Source organism: Rosa chinensis, chromosome 5, assembly GCF_002994745.2.
Source record: "Rosa chinensis cultivar Old Blush chromosome 5, RchiOBHm-V2, whole genome shotgun sequence".
Classification (NCBI taxonomy): domain Eukaryota; kingdom Viridiplantae; phylum Streptophyta; class Magnoliopsida; order Rosales; family Rosaceae; genus Rosa; species Rosa chinensis.
In genome coordinates, this window is record NC_037092.1 from 38,861,038 (window position 1) to 38,879,524 (window position 18,487).

The 18,487-nt window shown below is 38.2% G+C and overlaps 1 pseudogene; it reads left to right on the forward strand.

Annotated features, from left to right (window-relative positions):
- The first annotated feature begins 5,964 nt into the window (after positions 1-5,964).
- Positions 5,965-8,380, forward strand: LOC112203794 (annotated as a pseudogene).
- Positions 8,381-18,487: the final 10,107 nt, after the last annotated feature.

Sequence of the window (18,487 nt, forward strand, 5' to 3'; positions counted from 1 at the left end):
TGGCTTAACAACCAGCAACGGCACCCAAACTTGAATTATTCTTTCTTGACATGAACAATCACATCAACACTTCATCAGTTTTCTTGATGATACATCAAAATAAACTTCGTCCTTTCACCAATTTTCATTAATCAACAACCGAATTCTAGAATAAACCTCGATTCATAACGAAGAGAACATCTGAACTAAAATCCCCAAAATTCTAGGGTTTCGAAGTATCAAATGCTAAAAGTTGCAGAGATTTATGAGAATCTTGTATCTTCAACTATAACTTCCAGTAATCATATACTCAAAATTGAAATCCAAAGCTTCGATAATATGAACAATAGCTAAAACTTTAACAAAAATCTTCCAAATCGATGATGAACTTATCTGAATCTTGAGCCAGAATTGAACGAACAGTCTGCTAGCTTGAACAAATTGTAGTAAAAGTGAGGAGAAACTTGATTCTTGATGATTTTTCTTCACAAAGACTAGGTCACAGATCGACCTGAGCTCTTGATACCATGATAGAATTCAACAATAATCAAAATCTGAGAGAAATTGAAGAAGGAGAAGCATGACTATTGCAAAACTGAGTTCTCTAATACAATTGAAAAACGACAGCTAAAGTTCCTTTATAACTCTACTTCTAAATCTTGCTTTTGTAATTACATTTTTACCCTTAACCAGCCTCCTCTTTTTTTTTCCTCTTCTTTTGACAAAAATGTAAAATTCTCACAAATCATTTATTGAATTGGAAACACAAACCAAATGCATACAATTGTAGATATAAAAAGGACATACTGATAATGCACCAGATGATGGAGTGCAAGAAGTTAGAAAGTACCTAAACATGTGCTGCAGGAAAATGCAAGTTTTAGTTCCATTAGATAGGAGATACTACAAGTTTTAGTTCTCACAGAAACAGTTTTCCTTGTGCACTCCAATAGTTATTCTACTGCAAGGTCCTGCTCTTGTGAGTTACGACTGATCTTCACTTGAGAGTTTTTCATGTTGCAAATAAATAACAAACCTTGACTAAATCCTTTGCCATATTTGCCCACCAAAAGAAAAGAAAATGCATTTAAAAAAAAAAAATTAGTATAGATAGTTCTTAGACCCTAAAAGCCACAGTAAGACACTTCATCTTGTGCTTATATATATACTGACGACAACAAATCATTTATGTCATCTAACTATCCATGTCTGAGAATACAAAAAACTTTGCATCCATTATGCAATTGGTTCATACCATCATCATTGTGACATATATCTTCCTTCTGCACTCTAATATTCTACTGCAAGGTCCTCCTTGTTCACTTGAGAATTTTCCCTGTTGCAAATAAATGACAGATCTTGATTACATCCTTTGCAATTCTTGTTCACCAAAATAAAACAAAATTTAAGCAAAAAAGGAAAGGAGCAAATAGTTGGCTAGTTTTCCAATTTGCTAAAGCATATTCATTCATCCAAGAGCCAAACTTGAAATAGGCAAGAAATTCCAATATTAAAACTTACAGGCTTATTTAGAGGTGTATAAATAGCAGATTGTTTGGTATCTGAGTTCTCAAAGTTGATATCTGAGTTGACAGAATACCAAAATGAAAATACCTTGCGCTCTGCTAGGTTTAGGAGAGCGCCGCTCTTGGCCTCTCTGTACCTTCCTCCATCATCGATGGAGTAACTTTCCGGCACCGCTCTCGGCGTCGTTACCTTGGCACACGGCTTCCTCCATGTGTGCTTCCCAGTCGCGGCAAGCATGCTTCCCTGCGATGCCTTTCTGGTTCCAGACTCTATCTAATCGTGGTTGGTGGGGAGAAGAAGGGGTTGTCCCGCTTTGTTGGGTTGGAACAGCACCAGATGTGAACCGTCTCCGACCGAGTAGGGCACATCTGAAAGTGGGTTTATTGGTTAGATCTGGTCCGGTGATGGTCAGCATACAGCGGGCCGTTGCTGGATCATGATCACGAGTGATGGGAAGATGACATATCGGCAGTCGGAGTCGGCGATTGGATTCGGCAATTGCTATGCCACAGATCTGACCAGTGGGGGTTGGGTTTGCTATAGAAAATCTTCGGTCCGCCGCGGACACCGCCACAAGACTGATGGGGCAGGCAGCGACGTCTTGAGTCGTGCGAACAAATCTGGGACGGGGTTCCTCAGGTGAGGACTGGAGGCTCAAAGACTGGAGTCGAGGACAAGGCAGGTCTGGGTGCCTAGAGAGATTTTGGGTGCCCAACTATGGACCTGGGCCCTTGTTGTTTGGGCTACTCATGATGGGGCTTTGCTAGGGTTGGCTGGGCATCTACTCTGTTGGTTTTCTCAAGTAGGACTTTGGGCTGGGCCTTCCTTCTTGGGGTTTTGCAGCTGGTGAATGAGCCTGAAGCTATTCGGGTTCGCATTTGGGATCCGGGAGACTTTTTTTGGGCCCTAAATTTATCTACATGCTGGAATTGCTTCTTTGGTTACTTAGGTAGAAGATTGCTCTCTATTTAGTGCATTTTATTGGGTGGAGTAGGCAAGGTCGGTCACACTACCAACAGTTACCTTGATAGAAGGTTACCCTCTATTCGACGTATTTATATGCGTGGAAGTATGGTCGGCCATACTATTGGAACCGTTTTACATAACCCGAACTCTGTCCTATGTGCCATCAAATGCTTAATTGCATCCCTTCGTACCTTTGTTAGGTTTTATTTCTGATGTTTTATTGCATCTAGTATTTCCCTTATTATTTTATATTTTGATGTAGTTTCTACATCTTCAAGTTGTAATTTTTCTTATGTTTATTATTAATAAAATGGTTGACTATTATTCTCAAAAAATAAAGAGGTGTATAAATAGCAAAGAGTTCACCATTGATAAAGGAGATCCAAACGATAAAACTACAAATGACTGTTGAGGCTTATTAGGCTCATGATTCTATTAGAATATTAACCTATGGTTCTGACCAAACCGCTACTGCATTGTATTGGAGAAGGACTAAACTACGATGCCCGTAGAAGGCATAACATTATTTAATATCATCCTTTAATAGTCTAGATGAAGTTAAATGTGAGCTCTTCTACCATGGTTGTATTTGATAGAATTGTTTGTCGTAATGAGGAGTTTTTATGTTGGGATTCTCAACCGATTACACAAAATCTATCCAATAAACTGAACTCCATATGTGTACATCAAGTGTGCTCTTAAATTATAAATGCAATCTACAGGTTTAGAGGCACATCATTGAGAAAAGTGAGACACAATCAAGCTAATAAAACCATCAAATGCAAGCAAAAGAGAGATAATAATAAAGAATCTGTAAGCAGCGAAAAGGAAGGACCGTAGGTTGCTTACAGCAAGAAGGCACCAAGCATCTGTCCAGCCCTAGAAGCCACGTCCATATCATCATCATTGTCATCATCCTATATGAGCTTTGGAGTATGAGGTAGAAATCTGATTTTCAAGGACTTAGCATTGTCTTTGACTTTGAATGTGAATGTGGCAAATTCAACAGACCTAATCATCTTCTCGCTCTCATCCACTCCACTGGGGCGAAGTTCAGACATAAGAAGGCAGACGGCCTTATCTCCTAGGTGTACCAGCTGGTAATTGGGTAATGAAAAATCACCAAGACGATCACCCTTGCATTCCATTAAGTACGAAGGTAGCTGCACTTGACTGTAGTCTTGTGTGATGCTATTGAAGTCATATGAAATCAGATGCACTGATATGTGCTGACCACCGGAGGGTTGGAATGTGAAAAGCACAAATTGCTTACCATCATTCACAACCAAACATGTGCCCTTAAAACAGAATTGATCGACCCACATTAGTTTTATCCAGCCTTGGTTGGGGTCAGCTGTGTCAAAGCGGAAGCTTAAACCACCATCAGAAACAAATATATTTGTGCCTGCAACTACATAGTATATATCGAACTGACAAGCCGGGTCGGAGTGTGTAAAGGGATAACAGAAATATTTTCTGATTGGAGGTGGTGCCAGTTCACACCAATCATTGCCATCAAACATCTCAAAGGAGGATAATGATTTACCAATAGCGTATACTTTGTTGTCCACCTCCACCAGCCAGGGCTGGATGTTCCCATTCAACATCTTCTTCGGGAGTGGCAAAACAGTAGATCTTTCTGACTTGGTGATGCATGAAACACCCAGTAACCGGTTGCCCTCGTGATGCCACTCCCGAGGTATTTTATATACTTATCTTCCGTAGTCTCAAAACAGTAGATCTTTATGACTTGGTGATGCATGAAACACCCAGTAACAGGCTGCCCTCGTGTCGGATTATGGAAATAACCCGGTTTTGCGCCACCCCAGAGAAGAATTTTGGAGCCCCAAATGCCGCAACTCATATAACGGGGAAGACCATCGCCGGATAACCTAGTAACCAACTGTAATTGCCGTGGAGAAGATGAAGCAGAAAACAGTTGGCGCAAGCTGAGTGATAGAATGGTGTAGGAGACCTTGCTGCCGTCTTCGTAGTCACCGAAGCAGAGGTATAGAGAGCGATGATCGTCGGGAATGAAGGCTTTCTTTTCCTGGCGCAAACTGCTCATCAATCGCTTCCCTGCAGCCACCAAGAGAGAGCACTGAATAGTCTCTTTTCTTCCTTTTTCCGCCTTGTCTTCTTCATCCACATTCTTCTTTCTCTTGCTCTTGCTCTTGCTCTTTAACGGGAATTTCAATCTATACGACATTCCTGCCGCTCTGCACTTTCTTTTTTCGGTCTGCAGTTTCTTTGGCTTCCATGTTTCCAACTTTATTTTGCATCAAACCTGAAACAATGAATACAAAATTCATTCACAAATTATTGATTTAATCAAAACCAATTAAACGCTAAAACCACAAAATACCAAGCTAACAATCAAAGAAAATCAATAGAAAGATCAATTCCTGCACAAAAAATGCTGAATGGTATGGTACTATCAGTTCAAAAACTTCTTAGGAAGGCCATGGACTGAAGAATTAAAAAAATTCAGAACTTGGCTCTGGAATGAATCATGTCTTTTCATCAATTAACTTCCAACAAAAGAAAAAGAAAAAGAAAAGAAAAGAGAATAAAGAAAAGGGAAGACTTACATGTCTAAGTAGAAAGAAAGGAAATATGCGCATGTCCAAGCAAATATAGAGACTAATTAATGATTTTTATTGTTCACTAACCATGTTGCTGCCCATTAATATAAAATAGAATTGAAATTTGCAAAAAATGAAGTAAGGAAAACATAACTGAATTGAAGTTGAGTTCCTCCTATAGTTTGCGATTACAACAAAGATATAAATATGACTTATCAATAGCCAAATTCAGTACCTTTCAATTGATCTAGTTCCGTCAACAAAGAAACTCTGGTTTATAAAGCAAGAAGATAAAAATTTTGCTTAACACCAGTTATTGATATTTGATCATTAACGGGGATGATCATCAGATTTCCCTCATTATAACTGCATTTCTAAAAATGAGGAGTGACTTATCAATTCTCAGTTTTCTCTTGTGCAAACTAAGAAAGAAATGAAAGCTAATGCTTATATGCATGGGATCAGATCAGAAGAGAGGAATTCAGATGCAGCCAATTTTCATCCATAATGCTAGAAGCTACTACTTCCACTTTAACCAAATACTCTTGATCAAAACTTAAACGGACAATAATCATGGATCAGAATTACCAAAATCATTGCATTTTCCTGCAGCACATGTTTATTCAAGTAACAATGACATTTAAGTGTCACAGTAGACCAGACCGCCTTAAGTTCTCTTCTTTTCTTTTGCCAGGACATTATAGGGAGAACAGACGTCGAGATTTTTAGTGGGGCTGGAGTTAAGGAATCTCAAGACTTCAAGAGAGAGGTTTTGGAAAAAGGGATACTGGCGAAAAGGGAGATTACGTACATTCAAGACTGAATTATTTGGGACAAAGACGTTTTTATATATATGAAAGCTGTTTTCAGCAAGGCAGGGGAGACAATTGGTATAAACCATATGACGATGGACGTGTCTGATCAGGTACTGGTGATTTTATCTTAGTATTCAATCGATTCAAATACTTCTCTGCATGATAACTATATCAACCAAATTCAATAGATTCTTAGAAAATTAACACCAATCAATACCAAACAACGTAATCAACAATCACAAAGTAAATTCTTGAACTAATCCTTCAAAAATCACAAAGCAAATCCAACGAATCAAATGAACCACCATCTAACCAAAACTTTAAAATTGGTGCAGGTCAAAAGCATACCTTGCAACCTTTCCGATCAATAACTGGAATTCCAAAGCCAAAGATAAACCAAACCCCTAAAACGTAAAAACCCATATCAATTACACACCAAAGAACACAAAAACGAACAAAAAAAAATACCAGAAGAAAAGTTCCAGACCTGCAATGCTCACTCTCGCTAAACCCAGTAAAACCACAAATTCAGTGTAGTGGAAACCAAATCCCCTCGTTCCTTTCTATTCGAGCACCACAGTCCCCAAACCAAACCCAGTCCCTTCAAGAGCGTCAAAATACAAACAGGAAAACGACGACCACTCTTGACCCAGACTCACAGTGGCACCCCTCTAATGGTTGCATCACAGAAACATTACAAGAACTGATTCCTGAAATGTCTGTTATGGCTTAGATTTTTGAAATGGCTGTTATGGCTTTCACAAATTCCTCAAGTCAAAGACCTACCTAGCTTTAGTGAAAATGGTCAGTCATATTTACAAGAACTGATTGGTGGATTTAGCATAAGTGATGCACTTGAAATAAAGAAGATTGAGAAAGAGACCAACCATGATGTGAAAGTGGTGGAGTACTTCTTCAAACAGAGATGCGAGTTTGCAGGAAGAAATAGCTAAGGTTGAAAATCGCTTTATTGAGTTCTATAAATGCGAAACAAAATGTTCCTTGTAATTTACATCATTCAAATTTATAGCTTTTTGTTTTGAATATTTATCCTCTATTTTCTTTTTGAAGGTGCTTGAATTTTTCCATTTTGCTTGCACATCTGAGGATATCAACAATCTTGCCCATGCATTAATGCTAGAAGGAGCCATGAACAATGTCGTAATCCATTTCATGGATGATTTGATTCAGGCACTGTGTAACATGGCTAAGGACAATGCTCATATTCCTAGGGGGTCTTGTACTCATGGCCAGGTGAAAACTTGCTTCTTGCATGTACTGAATAAATTCCTTTATCCTTGGTTTAGGAAACCAGGATTTCATTTTTGTTGCTTGTTCACTTACTCTTTGACCTTTTCATAGAGTTACCTTTTGCAAATCAACCATGCTTTGTTGTCATAATTTTCTTGGACTTGCATTTATACCTCCTAATGCATTTATTTGAATCCTTATCATTTTGTAGCCTGATGCACCACAACTGTGGGGGAAACTTTTGCAGTGAGATTAAGGAGAGAAAGGAAAGAGATCTCTTCGGTGGCGATAATGGGGAAATTTTCTGGTGCTGTTGGAAATTACAACACTCATCTTGTTGCATATCCTAATATTAATTGGCCCCAAGTTGCTTAAGAGTTTGTAGCATCTCTTGGATTGAATTTTAATCCCTATGTTACTTTAAGCAGGTGAGAGTCTTGATAATGTGGCATTGAAAACATTGTTTTCCTTTTAAACAAGAGATCAAAATGACTATTTTGTGCTAAAAATTTGCTCAGATAAATAAGGACGGTCAGGTTGGTTCATCAACAATGCCTCAGAAAATAAACCCTATTGATTTTGAAAATAGCAAAGGCAATCTTAGTGTGGCTAATGCCAATCTTTATCACCCGAGCATGAAGTTGCCTATTTCACGTTTGCAGCTAAAAAGAACTTCAGTCATCCTTTCAAGTTGTTTCTGTTCCCTGCAAGTCCTTATTGTTTTATAAGTTGCAAGAATAGCACTCCAAAGGTATGTATCTGCCAACTTACTTCCATATTGCAATTTGTTATATATAACGGTTATGATTTGTTGGGAAATATGGTTTCTTTGACTGTTCTTGGAAATGATATCTTTACTATGTTTGTGTACTTACAGCGAGACTTGATCGACTTATCTGTTTTGAGGAACATGGATTTAGGATTAGGGCATTCTCTTCTTGCCTACAAAAGCACACTTCAGGGAATATCAAAGGCTCAAAGCTTCAGGTATGCAGCACGTACAGTATATAACTTTGCAATAAATGAAGGTTGCTTGCTAATATTCTTTGAGGTCAAAATTAGATACAAGCCAAAAAGAGAATACACTTTCTGCACTAGGATATATTTCTGATCTTTTTTTGTTCCTCACTTAAGGTGAACGAAGAACTCATCAATGCAGAGTTGGACCTGTCTCACCCATCTTTTTCTGGACCACTGAAGGCTGTATGTAACTTTCATCACAGTTTCTGTGTATATTCTCTTTGTTGTAGAATTAAAATGTATTTACTGCCAAATATTTATGTGCTACCAATTCATATATAGGCTATGAAAAATTTTAATCTTCCTGAGGACGATTTGAAGCAGCTGATGAACAAAGGAATACCAGTTGGCTCAGAAACTATAACAGATTTTTATGTGTCGACTGCTGGACTTACACTACGAACCAAAGATTGAACTACTAGGGTATAGACCGTCCAACACTATTGGAGCAGCTGAAGAATTGGCAAGGAGAGTAGACTCGGCCGTGAATGCAAATTTAAGGGAAAAGCAGTAGAAGTTCTTTCAAAATGTGATTGCAGAAAAGCAACTGGTTTTGGCTTGTAAGAGAATCATATTGGCTCTTTTTCGTGATTGGTAAATGTCATAACTTATATCGGTAGCTATTGTTTTCTGCGAGGTCCACTGAATCTCTTCCGAGTTGGAATGGTGGGCAGAGACCCTTGTTGGAAAATAATGATGTCCCTGTACATCAATGGCCATCTGCAGTCACATCATTTGTTGTTTCTCTTAATTCTGGAACTAGAGTTACGGCCAAGGTAGCCAAATTCCAAGACACGCGTGGGACCAGATCCCATCCCTTTGTGTCAAGAGATGTAAATATAAGAAATTCCACTCAATGCATGTGTTCCTTGAAAGTAGTCAGGTACGTCCTTTCTACTGTGTAGTATTATTGAATCATAGGAATATATTAGGTTTTTATTTTGTTTATTTATTTTACATACTGTTCAACTATGCTTATAACTGTGAATATAAAACTGTATTATGACTTCAATCTTTGATTTGGCCCAGTGTATCAACTTTAACTTTGCATTTTCTTTGGTCGATCTGTTCGTTTATATTATGTAGTTTCTACCTTCTTGTGATCATATATGCAATTACCACGAGTTACAATAAAACAGGAATTTACTTTTTCAACTTCTTGTTAAACTTATCATGAAATATACTTCTGAATCAAGATCTGAGTTTTAGCCTTCTTAATTTTGCACTTCTGCTTTAACTTTCTTGTTCCAACAACCATTCAGATTTACTTGTATATATGTGCAGTCACTTAGTTCCTCCAAGAATGCAATCACCTACTCAACTTCTTAATTCTTATAACTATCATCCGGTTAATCATTTTGATTGTGTTAGTGGAGTTGAAGGTTAAGTTCTAAGTTCAATATCGTCTGTGAGTGTCGAATGAGCTGGTGACTTTTACAATATCAATTTTCTCTTGGTTGCTTTCATGACGCTACCACCATGTATGGTACTTGGAAACTCTGTCTTGTGATTAGCAAGCAACCTTCATTTATCTATAGTGATCTTCTTTGATTAGGCTGTTGTTTGTCATTTAAGCATGAATTTTCCTCTTCTGGACTGAATAGTTCTCTAAAGTTGATAGATGATCATGCCGGATTGCTGGCTCATCAAGATTCATCAAATCACCTTCTGTGGGCTCTAATGACTCTGGTAGAAGAACTCCTGTCAACTATGATGATGTTCAAGTCCTGCAACTTTATAAACTAGGTTCCTACTTTTACCATCCTCTAGTGAAGTTATCCATGGCAGTTCTTATTTTCGTCAAAACAACCATAAAGTTTATACTAACACTGTATTTGGAGACCCTAAAACTCCTTAGTTTACACTGAAGGTGAATTGTTAATAGCTGGGAACTCAAAAAGGAAAAAGGGGGTGCAATTCTAAATGCCTAGGGAGAGAAAGTTTAGGGCATCTATTGCTTATTTGCTTGTATATATAACAGTGCCTTTGTTAGTACAAACCTGTAAAAGTGAAATAAGAGGTTGGTTTTTTTTTTTTTTTTAGTACAAGTGGAATTTCAGGTTTGGGGGATGAGAAACTTAATTGTATCCACTTATGAGAAGATGTGACTTTTCTCACAAGCATGCTTGTAATTATGGTTGCTCTAGATTTTTGTGCAACCCTAAACAAAATTGCAAACCAGTGGATTTGGTGCTAAGGTGTGTTACTTACAGGTTGGGTTGGAGGAGAAAATCAGTCGATTAGTAGTCAATTCGTCTACTTTGGAATCTAAAGAGGTTATCCTTTCTCCTCTTCCCCCTTTTTTATTGTGTAATCCCATAACTAATGATAGTCTGGCCTCCCTTGATGCCCTTCATTCCTATTTTGCTTCTGCCAAGCTCACTTTAAATTGTTGCACAGGCAAGCTTACACGAAAAGATTAAACATCTACAGAGTGATAGAGATAACCTGGACTCTAAAGGAGGTAATTACTGTGTATTTTTCTTTTCGTTTGGTATTGATAATTATAATGCATTAAAATTAGGAATTCAGTTGAGCCATAATTGTATTTCTTTATTATCAACACCTGAAAAGTACGAGAAATTTTCTTCTTGTTATTGTAAAAAGAAACAAATAATTTGAGAATAAAGGATGGTAGTAGATTGGACTTTTAAAAGGGAGAATTCCACAAATGGTCACTCAACTATGACTCATCCGACATTTTGGTCACTGAAGTTTCAAATATATCACTTTGGCCACTCAACTATTACGCCAAAGAGTATTTTTTATAATTTTTTTTAATGAAAAAAATTAATAAAGTGACTTAAGTGATTGACAATGTAATAGTTAAGTGACCAAAGTGATATATTTGAAAATTCAGTGACCAAAGTGTCGAATGAGTCATAGTTAAGTGACAATTTGTGAAATTTTCCCCTTTTAAAAAGAAACAAATAATTTGAAAATAACATGATTGATTTGATACTTAAATTTTATGTATATTTCTCCTTTACATTTCATTTCAGAGACTTCTTTTTCCCTGAGCATGTATTTCTTGCAGGATTCGTTTAAAGAAATGCTAACAACTCAGACAGATAATATTGCTAGACTACGAGCACTGGTATGTAGATTGAATGGTCCAAATAATTTACTATTTTGGTCACTTCAAATTAAATGGGTTTTTGACTACCAGATTTCTACATGCTACTTTATAGAGTAAAGAGGAATTTGTGTATTGCTTTGCTTCTCTTATATCCTGGAACATAGGTTTGTATTGAGTCTGTCTGTTCTCCTTATATCTGATATGGAAATTAAAGCCAAAGCATGGCAGGTGTTGGAATTGGAGCAATCCAGGAATAATCTTGTACAAGAAAACCAAAAGCTGATGGGAATTCAATTTATCTGGTCTAGAGTTGCAAATTAAGAATCTTGAGAGTGTTTCTTCTAATCGCTCATCAGTTGATGGTGCAAAGGTGAGCTTCCTTTTGCTTACCAGAATGGCCAAATTTTTTGTTGTCTTTTATGACTAATGAGAAATATTGTTTTATGTGTTTTCCAAAAGATAATATGTACAATGTGTTGTAACAAGTTAACTAAACATATGTGTAAGAGATACCTACGATGCTCTCTTCTCTGACTCCCGTAAGGAAGGTTTCTTGACGGCGACTATTTTCGGGTGGTGGCGGTCTTGTGTTTCTGACTGCGAATGGTGTTTGTCCACCCTTCTATAGTTTACTTCTTGGTGTTGCCGGCGGGATTACATGTCAGGGCTCCTTGCTCCTGGGCTTCTACCTAATTTTTCTCATCGTCGGTGCTGGCTCTAGTGATGGTGGTGTCTATCTGAGATTGGATCGGAGTGTTAGTGATGTGGGACGAATGGATATCGGTGTTTGGCCTGCGAAATTCAGCGGTGCTTGGACCTTTGGTGGTTATCGCGTTGCTTATCCGGGTTGGTTTGTCTGGGATTACATAGCTCCGATGGTGGTAATGGTGGATCGGTCTTGCTTGTCGGTTGTCCTGAGCTCGAATTCCGATCCGATTGTGCAGTCTGTCTTGTGTGGCGGCGATCTCTTCGACGCTAGCAGTGGTTTCCATGAGAGCGGTAGCTTCCATAGCGAAGGCGGGGGTTTCCAAGAGGGCAGCGGCAGCGGCAGTGCTAGGTTTTGGGCCCACATGGAGGTGGTGGCGGCAACACAGGAGCTATCTTTTCCTTTAGGGTTTGCGGAAATTGGGCCTTGGATATGGTCAATTTTTGCTGGGCTCAGGGTTCCTGTCTAGTCTATATTTTTATTTTTTAATTTAGTAGTGGGCCTTTCTCTTTTTGTCGAAAAAGAGGATGAGTCTGTATTTTTCTTGGCTTGAGCAAGAAAGATCGCAAAGAATGATTGGGACTCTGTTGTCTTTTTTACTCTTCTTCGGAGCTCTAATTTTTCTTTGTCGATCTGTGCTTAATACTAAAAGGTGGGTGTGCTAGTGGAGTGAGCTCTATATAATGGCTTCTTCTGACGGCCCTATGGGCAAGTCGTTCTTGTACTGCTTGCTGAATTTTATAAAAGTGTGACCTTTTCAACTAAAAAAAAAAATGTGTTGTAACATTTTAATCTTTTATTTATTATTGAAATTAAATTTATGTGAATTTATTTTGTGTTTAAATTATGAATTTATTTGTGTGTTTAAATTCTGAATTTATTTTGAATTTTATTTGTAACTCATGATATTTTATTTTGATTTATTTTGGGTTTCACCAACACAATGACATTGAAATTTTTTATTTAATGGCATTAGCATACCCAAAACAAGGGAGAAGAAATCTAAATGAGCCATTGAGCCTGTTATATGCTTCCCTTTCAGGCCTTCTGCACCTGCAACTGCTTCTCTTGATGTGTACATGTATATAATAAATGGAACCTTATTTGTTCGTTCCCTTCCTTCACAGCACTCCTACACTTGTATAGGCTCCATTGACGCTCACATGTGAGCCCAGAGAACTAAATCTGAAACTAAGTGACAGATAGTGAGATTTGACCAAAGGGTCTCTGTATCAGTGCAACATTAAGACCACTAATTTAAAAATCATGTTATATACTTATTGCTGCTGCTGTTAAGATTTCGCTCAGGGTAACTTTGTAGGTATCAACAGGTAAACGATGAAGTCAAGGTCAATGATCAAGTCAAGGCTATCTCAAATGAGTCCACGTGTAGTGTTGAGATTGTTTAGCATGTTAGAAAAGTTAGCTGTGCTTAACAGGAAATTAGTTCAATTAGTTACAATTAGCTACAATCCCTTCTATATAAATGTATGGATGTAATTAGCTAAGCATTATCTCAAGCCTAATAAAAAAGAAATAATAGCATCGTCTTCATCTCTCTTCCTCTGCTACTTCTTCTTCTTCCTTCTCGTTTCTTTCAAGCCCTAGTTTTCAGCATGGTATCAAGAGCCATGGAATTTCTCTTCTAGCATCTCTGCAATTACTCCAATCCTTTCCTCCTCGATCCCTCAGTCCTTTCTTCTTCGATCTCTCCGGTTTCTTCAAGATTCAAGTGTTCTTCCTCAAAATTCAAGAGCAATGGAATTTCTTTTCTGATTCTTCAAATCTTCTTCTTCGATCTCTCAATCTTTTCTTCTTCGATCCCTCCAATTTCATCTTCAAGATTCAAGCTTTCTTTCTGCAACAATGGTGGCTACAGCGATTTCTCTTCTTGCTACTCTATCTAGTATAATATCTGTGAAGCTCGATGACAACAACTACCCTACATGGCACTTTCAAATGAATTCTCTGCTTCGTGGCCATGGTCTCCTCAAGTTTGTGGATGGCTCTCACTATTGCCCTTCTCAGTTCTCCATTTCTGATGATGGTCATCTCACACCAAATCCGCTTGAGGATCTTGAAGAATGGCTTGAACAAGATTGCAATCTCATCTCTTTGATTACTGCCACTCTATCCCCTAAAGCCCTTTCTCATGTTGTTGGCTGCAACTCGGCCTTGGAGGTATGGACTACTCTGAAAGATAGATATGCAACTGTGTCTAGATCTAATGTGCTCTAATTGAAATCCAATTTGCAATCTATTGTGAAAGGTTCAGATAGTGTTGACAAGTATCTACTTAGGGTCAAGAATGCTAGGGATCAGCTTTCAGCTATAGGTGTTAAGATTACAGATGAAGATATTATGATACTCATACTTAAGGGGTTACCATCTGAGTTTAGTACTGTGAGAATGATGATTAAGGCCAAGCATGCTCCGATTTTTATGCCTGAGCTTAGATCCTTGCTTCTTGCTGCTGAATCTAAAATTGAATGTGAGTCAAAGTTACAGTCACTTTCTTTGGGTTCTATGAATGCTATGGTTGCCAAGAATCAATTTCTATCTGAGTCCTCCGAGTCTAAAGGTCTTTTGCCTACACCTGTTGGAACTGGATGTCAAAGTGGATATAATGGATTTGTTGCTTTTAACAATGGCTATAATGGTGGCTACAATGGGTACAATGGTGGTTTTAGGCCTAGAATCATCTGTCAGATCTGTGACAAGGCAGGACATTCTGCTCAAACTTATTGGCATCTTGGAAAGGTCCAAGGCTCTAGCTCTTCTTCTTTTGTTCTTGAGTGCCAACTATGTGGTCTCACTGGTCATTCTGCAGCTGATTGCAACCAGAGACAGTCATTTGCTAGCCTTCAAGGTTAACAGACAGCCATGACAGCTTCTATCCAACACACTCCTACTACTCCCACACATGAAGTCTGGATCACTGATTCTGGAGCCTCTTCACACTTGACATCAGATATTTTTCAGCTCAACAATGTGACTACTTATTCTAATGGTGACCAAGTCAATATTGGCAATGGTGCAGGACAAGGTGACTGGAAGGGTGCTGTTCCTAGGTCTCAGTGACAATCACCTTCATCCCATGCCATTTTCCGATCCACTTCCAAACATCTTTTCAATCCTTATATAGCTTCACCTACAGTTTTTTTTTCTTTGGTTCCAAGATATCTCCATCTCTGTGGCATAAAAGACTAGGTCTCTTCAAGTGTAATCACTTCAACACCTTGCTGAAATTCTTACTGAAGGTCTGGATTCTCCTTAGTTCACGTATCTGTGTGGCAACCTTATGGTTGGTTCCCAACATAAGGTTGAGGGGGGAGGTAGGAATCAACAGGTAAATGATGAAGTCAAGGTCAATGATCAAGTCAAGGCTATCTCAGATGAGTCCACGTGTAGTGTTGAGATTGTTTAGCATGTTAGAAAAGTTGGCTGAGCTTAATAGGAAATTAGTTCAAATATTAGTTACAATTAGCTACAGTCCCTTCTATATAAATGTATGGATGTAATTAGCTGAGCATTATCTCAAGCCTAATCAAAAAGAAATAATAGCATCGTCTTCATCTCTCTTCCTCTGCTACTTCTTCTTCCTTCTCGTTTCTTTCAAGCCCTAGTTTTCAGCAGGTACATCTAACTAACAAGGTTTTCTATTTTGATAATTTTCGAACTCTGGCACTTGCTTCTCTGTAAGCTGGTCTCCAGAATAACCAAGGTCTCCCTATTGCGGATGTTGCGAAAGGGGCTAGCTATGGAGGTACCTTCATTTTCTTTGATGAGAATTCCATTTTGTACCCTCTACAAATAGTGGAACTTTTCTACTCTTGTACACTAGATGATTGAAATTAGGAAGAAGAAATTGGAAGCCTTTCAGAAATGAAGTCTTACAATAAAGGGCCATATATGGTAAAGGAAGTCCATTTCTCAATGGTGATCAGGAGTATCCTACCAAGTATTTTAAAGTTGTTGACACAAGAAAATCGAGAAGGATAATCAAGGATGTTTTAGCTTCTGGTCAAGTCCTATCCTTGTCTGCCGAAGCTTCAAAAGGAATTCAGATAAGCTTGGAGGAAAAACTGCTTCATATATTGAAAGGGAAAGGACACAACTAAAGGTAATGATTATGTTGAGGGTGGTGATATTTTGAGGTTCTTGAAGCTAGAAACTGATGGGAATATGAGGATTTATAGCTCTACTAAAGGTAGAGGGACTATAATTGATAGATGGGCAGCGGTTTCTAACCCGTGTCAGGTATTTGGTTACTGTGGGAACGTGGGAATTTGCAGTTATAATGATTCCAATCCCATATGTGGCTGCCCTTCTCTTAATGTTGAACCATGTAATCCCAAAGATAGCAGGCAAGGGTGTAAGAGAAAAATGGAGATTGAGGATTGTCCTCAGAGTGTGACTATGTTAGATTTGGATCATACTCCCTTCTTAACATACCCTCTTGAGACAGATTCACATTTCACAAATTTTCTTTGTGGGTATATCAGCATGTAGGTTAAACTTTTTGTTAATAATCCTTGTGATGCTTTAACATCTTTGTCTGATGGCACAGGTCTATGTTACTCCAAGACACCAAGTTATCTCAGTGGGTATCACAGTCCAAATTTGACTAGCAGTTCAAATATCAAGGTTTGTGGACCGGTGATTCTAAATCCACCTTTTTCATTGGATGGTGCTGGCAAGAAAAAGAGTTAGAAGATGGGGGCTTGGATGGTGGTTCTTGTAGTTTTTGCTTCCTTTTTGGGTTTGATGGCATTGGAGGGTGGTCTGTGGTGTGGTTTTGCTAGGACTGTCCAAGCTTTGGTGCATTATCAGTTCAGTCCAATTTTCGTATAAAAAATTCTAGTGCTCTACCAAGCGATTAGAGGAGAAGCTTGGAGCTAAGCTAGAGGATTTGGAGCTGTTTATAAGGGAATTCTTGCTAATAGAACTGTTGTTGCAGACTTGCAGTAAAGCAACTTGAGGGATTGAGCAAGGAGAAAAGCCGTTTAGGATAGAGTTTTCAACAGTTAGTAGCACCCATCATTTGAATCTAGGGAGGCTGACTGGTTTCTGCCTTGAGGACCTTCATAAGCTTTTAGTATATGAGTTCATGAAAAACGGGTCCCTTGATGATTTCCTTGAGCAGTCAGGAAAATTCTGAAGTTGGGAGAATCGATTCAAGATTGGCCTTGGCACTGTAAAGGGGATCACATACCTTCACGAGGAGTGCTGAGCCTGCATTCTACATTGTGATATAAAACCAAAGAACTGAGCTAATCTGACCCTCTCGAAATGTATTTAGTGTAAAAGAAATTTGGAAACACCACTTATTATAGTTATGCGTAAGTGTTAGAATTAATGTCTTCCTAGTTAAGTCAAATGGCATGGTCAGAGTTTTGTATTTTATATTTCTTTGACCATAGTTTATGTGTTTTGTGGCTGAGAAACATCTAGCCTTGTGTGGTTTTAGATTGTTCCAGCAACACTTCAAGTCTTGGGATATAAGCCCAAGCATCTGTGTAATCATTTAAGAAGATCAGAATAGAAAACTAGAAGAGCTACATGGTCTGCTCTCTGTTCATCCTTTTTATCTTTCTGAAATTTTCTCATCTACATCTTTCTTCTTTACTTCAATATAGTTCTGGAGAGTTATTGTAGGTGTGAGAGAGATAGATTCCAACATGGTATCAGAGCTGTATTAGATCAATATAGTTTTGGGAGATTGTGAATCAAGAAAAAAAAAATTCCCTAGAATCAGAAATCAATGTCAAACGACTCTAGTGAGAAAAACTTGTCAGTTCCAGTCTTATATGGTGAAAACTATGACTATTTGAGGGTTAAGATGAGGACACTCTTCATCTCTCATGGTCTTTGGAAATTTGTTGAAGTAGGATTCCAAGATCCTGATCCTGAGAAGACTTTGACAGATGCAGAGAACATACTACTAGAAAGCAACATCAAGAAGGATGCCAGAGCTCTCTATATCATTCAAATGGGTCTGTCAGATGAGATCTTCCCAAGGGTTTCCAATGAGATAAAAGCCAAGGATGCTTGGGATGTTTAGGAGAAAGAGTACAGGGGAACTACAAAGGTAAGAGCAGTTAAATTGCAGCATCTTAGAAAAGACTTTGAGTATGCTAGGATGAAAGATGATGAGTTGTTGAATGATTATCTCACTAGACTTACTGATGTCATTAATCAAATGAAGACATATGGTGAAAAAATTTCTGATCACAGAATGGTGGAGAAATTGCTCCTTAGTTTGTCTAAAAAATATGATACGATTGTTAATGTTATTGAGGAAACTAAAGACTTAGATTCTCTAACTATCGAAGAACTCAAAGGGTTAATTAAAGCATTTGATCAGCGATTAGAAATTCATGTTGAGCAGTCTGTTGAAACAGCATTTCAATCCTTGAATGTCAACTCCAAAGGAAAGTGGAAGGCTGAGTCAAGTTCTCAGCAAAACAAGCCTAAAGTTGAGAAGAACTGGAAGAGTACAAATAGAAAAATAAAGGCAAAAGTACCTTTGAGAAGAAGCTTGTTCCAGAAGTGTCTA